Source organism: Pteropus vampyrus, unplaced genomic scaffold, assembly GCF_000151845.1.
Source record: "Pteropus vampyrus isolate Shadow unplaced genomic scaffold, Pvam_2.0 Scaffold86, whole genome shotgun sequence".
In the NCBI taxonomy this organism is placed as follows: Eukaryota; Metazoa; Chordata; class Mammalia; order Chiroptera; family Pteropodidae; genus Pteropus; species Pteropus vampyrus.
Window position 1 is genome coordinate 3,608,169 of NW_011888867.1, and position 4,273 is coordinate 3,612,441.

General features: G+C 47.1%; 1 protein-coding gene across 1 annotated transcript in view; it reads right to left on the bottom strand.

Annotated features, from left to right (window-relative positions):
- Positions 1-3,368, bottom strand: part of VPS13D (vacuolar protein sorting 13 homolog D) — a 226,076-nt gene extending 222,708 nt beyond the window's left edge. Inside the window, exons 1-2 of the mRNA XM_023532655.1 lie at positions 3,071-3,368; positions 1,298-1,356 (exon numbers count right to left, since the gene is read on the bottom strand). The gene's annotated coding sequence lies outside the window, so the exon portion shown is untranslated. The remainder of the gene's footprint in view (positions 1-1,297; positions 1,357-3,070) is intronic.
- Between the last annotated feature and the right edge of the window lie 905 nt (positions 3,369-4,273).

A 4,273-nucleotide genomic window follows, 5' to 3' on the forward strand; every position in this document is an offset into this window, starting at 1 on the left:
TGGTTAGCTTCACAGTGTGTATGAGAACTTCAATAAGGGACCAAAGAGGTGAACTTGGCACGACTATGGCACTCTGAACACATCCTCTCCCCTGACAGACTGGTCACTTTCACTTTGCACTGAGCAGCTCCCTTGTAAGGACAGGAGAAAAAGCGGGAGACTAAGGAAGAAGCCACTTCTGTTTCCAGTGAAGGGACAGGAGTGGGAGGGGTGACCGTGAGAGCTCCCCACAGCCTGTCGGGCCACAGTCATTTTACTGGTTTGGTTCAGATGGATCAGAAAAACCTAGACAGCCACACTTCTGGCGACAGGGGAACCACTACCCTCTGACTACACTGCATGCTGTATCATGGCTGTCTCCAGCAGCCAGTCACATGATGATCTGTCCTGGTCCTCTCGCCAAACTCAGGCTCCCAGGAAGCTGCTAGACTATGACTCTGCTACATGCCTGCAGACTGACTTTATCTCCTTTCTCCAGAATTGTTAAAGGGTTCCATTTTGAGCTGAGCAAAGAGAAGTAAAAACAAGGAGGAGAAAAACGCAGTTTTCCAATTCCCACACCAAATCACTGGGCTGCATTTACCAAGTATAGGCTTATAAAGGCTAAAATGTCTCAAGTTTTTGGTACTTTACTAAGCAAGACAAGATCTAAGAAATTCTATTGAAGACTTCACAGTAATCTATTTTAAAACTCCTACTGCATGTACTATATGCTAGCAGGAGGGGAGCTTCAAATGTTACTCCATCTGATCCTTACAGCAACCCTGGGGAGGCATTTTCTAAAGAAACTGAGGCTCCAAATTTCAGTGACTTATTTGCATAGCTAATAAGTAACACAACAGGATCTGAAGCCAAAGCCAATGCCATTGTCACTCCATAAGGGCTGCCTCCATAAGGCCTCATAAAGCTAAAAAATTAACTGGGGTAAAGAACAGTCACCAGTAGTATAATTGTTTTTAATATTTAATAGTTCCCTAAAATCTACAGCAGTGTAGCCACACACTTAAGTTACCCTTTAATGTAGCAGGCGTCATATGGAACAACATATTTCCCTTTACACATATTTAGCACAAAGCCATCTGGGTATCATGTTTTATTATTCTCAATACAACAGAAAGAATATAGAAAATAGAAACGCCATCTGCAAAGGCATACTTTACCAAAAAGAGATACAGGTACTCACCTTTCAGAAGCGCCACAGAGAGCTGGTCAGTGTTCAGGTTATTGACGTATTTCCCCAGGTAGGTATTGAGAACCCAGGCTACAAGCCCTTCCAACATGACTATATCCTCAAGACCAGGTGTTTAAAAATCATGAGTCATTCCTTATTTCTCTCTCTCATGGTCACAGAAGAATCTATGCAAGGGAAAAAAAAAAGAAAATCAACAGAAAAAAAAAATAGATGATTCTCTAAGCTAATTTACTAATCTATTTCCCGAGGGTGGGCAAATGCCAAGCACAGATTTATGAAAAGCTGAGGTGGGAAGCACTTTAAGTTGCCCTGTTAGTAAACGGAAGACCAAACCAATACATCTTCATTTTGATGCAGTTGTAAGAACAGTCACTTATAAATTTACCAAATATTACCTGCAATTCAAAGTTCCTATCTTTTCAACATAACTGATCATTAAACTGTTTGCTTTTAGTGACTCATCTTGAGACTAGACTGTCCTGATCACAGGCTCTCATCCAGGTGTGATTTGGCAATGTCTAGAGACATTTCTGATTATCATGATTAGGAAGTGGCTACTGGTATTTTGTGGGTAGAGATCATGGAAGTTGTTAAACATTCTACAATGCACAAGACGGCCCCCCACAGCAAAGAATTATCTAGCCTAGTATGCAACAGTGCCAAGACAGAGAAACCCTGTCCCAGATTAAGTCAAAATGCCCTAAGAGATTGTATGAGTGAACTTCATATTCTGCAAAGATCCTCTTTAAGCCTTCCCTGATTCAATTTTGCAAATTTGTTCAGAGGGATCGTTTGAAAAATAATATAAATGGAAGGGAGAAGGCAGTGATTTATCACTGTTCTTAAATGTCCTAGAGCTGCATTACTGGCACCTGGGCACCAGATGATGCTGATACAATGAGCTACCTTAGTAATTACAAACGCCAGAAATCCTCTGGTTCCAGCTACAGTATTTACATTCAGTACTGAATCCCACTGCCTATTATAATAACTGGTGTTTATTAGTCTCACAAGAAATACAAAGATTATTTTTAGTAGTACAAAAAGTTAACATGAGGAGACTTGAGACACAAAAGTTTAAATGGATCCCAATGGATCCCGAGATCACTCAGCTCATAGGTCTCAATTAGAACTATAAGCCCCAAATCTTGCTGTGAGCCAAGCAAGTCAGACACCAGCCCACCACGTTGGCCACTCCAGATTTGCTATGGCGTGCATCCCACTTGGAACCAGCCTTTCCAGCATCCTTTCCAAGCACCTGCTCCTCCTCCAGTGATTCATCTTAGTGCCAAGAGACACACTTATCCCAACTGAAAGTCGGCCACACCCAGAGAAGACCCAAAACATCAGGCCCTGTAAGAGTTAACTCAAACTCCACGAAAGACTGATTTTTCTTTGTCAACAGTGTCTTGCACTGCCAGATAAGATTAACTTTTATTTGTCAACAATGAGAGTAAAAGTAAATAATAAACAGCATTTGGTGAAATACTAATTTCTTTGCAAAGATTTTTTTAAAGCTACATTTTGTATAAAATTAGGAATCTGCTAGAGATTATTGGCTACATTTAAAAAGGTTACAAGAACAAATTTTTAAAAATAAGAAATGTTTAAGAATCCAAGTAAATGAAACATTTCTTTATTTTAACTTAAAACAAGTAAATCTGTGAAAACAAAACGTGAACCTGACTAATCTAGTCTTATTATGCAGGCTCCAAACACACTTAGGCAAAGCGCCAAAGTCAGGGCACTCTTTACTTTTGAAGTTACTGCCCTTAATGCCAATAAACTCTCTGAAGTACCCACTACAAACGCTCTCCCAGTAAAAGAGAAACAAACAAGTGTCAGTTTGTACACAAGATCAGGCCCTACTCTACTCACCCTGCAGGCGGAAGAACGGCAAAGTAGATGAAAAGAAGATGGGGTGAGTAGCACCGTAAAATGTCCTGGTCAGGAAAATGAGTCCCAAGCCAGAAAGGATTAGCTCTGCTAAGCATCTACACCAGGCTTGAGGCCACTTCACAGAATCCAGCGTCAGGATGGGCCGCCAGACTGGCCAGAATCCCAAAGTGTTTACACTCCGGTCCATTAGGGCTACGAGGCAACTGCACAGAACTAACACCCAGCGGGCCTCCCCTAATCGGTGGGGCAAGTGACACTGGGGATCAGTGCTCAGCCCACAGGCGGCCAGAGCGCCGGGCATGACCTTGAGCCAGGCCCCTCCCACAAGGGGCGGCCAGAGCCAAGAGTAGGAAGGACTGGCAACTGGACCCCGGAGCCCCTCCCAGAGCCGGCTCCGGCTTAGTGCAGCCGGTGCCCGGGAGCTCGGAGATAGGGGGCCGGGGACGGGAGGGTGTCAGGCCCGGGGTCCCACAAGAACGAGACTGCCCATTAGGCGAGGCTCCCACAGCCCTCCCAACACCCGCTCTGTTCTCAGAACCCTAAGATCCGCTCCAAGAGACAGAGACCCCACCTTCCAGATAAAGCCTGGAGGGGACCGCGCCGGGGGTCCCATAACTGAGAGGAGGAGATCGAGCAGGGCAGGACCCCGGAGAGCAAGGGATAAAGACAGATTTGAAGCCTGATGTCCCATCGCAGAGCATGACCCCAGAAGGCCGGTGAAGGGGGTGGTTAAGACACTTTGGAGAACTGACTGTCGCCCCATTCCTGGGCGTGAGGTTGCGGGCTCGCACACTGGGATCCCGCATGAGACCAAGGTGGGGAAGGGACGTGGGCTGACACCTCCCAATCCCAGAGTGCCATGCTGCCAGGACCCTGGAAAAGGTGCCCGGTTGGATGGGGGATCGGACGCCCCAGGACACGGACGCTGGGGTCCCGGGAGGCTCAGGCACCCCGAGCCTGTGGCTGGGGTGCCTGCGGGAGCTCGGACGCAGGGGTCCCCATGAGAGTAGCAGGCTTGGGGCCGTCGGAGGCTCCGACGCCCCAGGGTTCCCCCGAGGAGTTCAGACGGCCAGAGGGCCTGACACTGGGGTCCCGGGCTCCCGGCGCCGCGCTGCCCGCGGGCTGGCCGACGCCCAGGTCTGAAGCGGAGCCGGAACGGCCTACCGCCGGCCCAGGCCACCC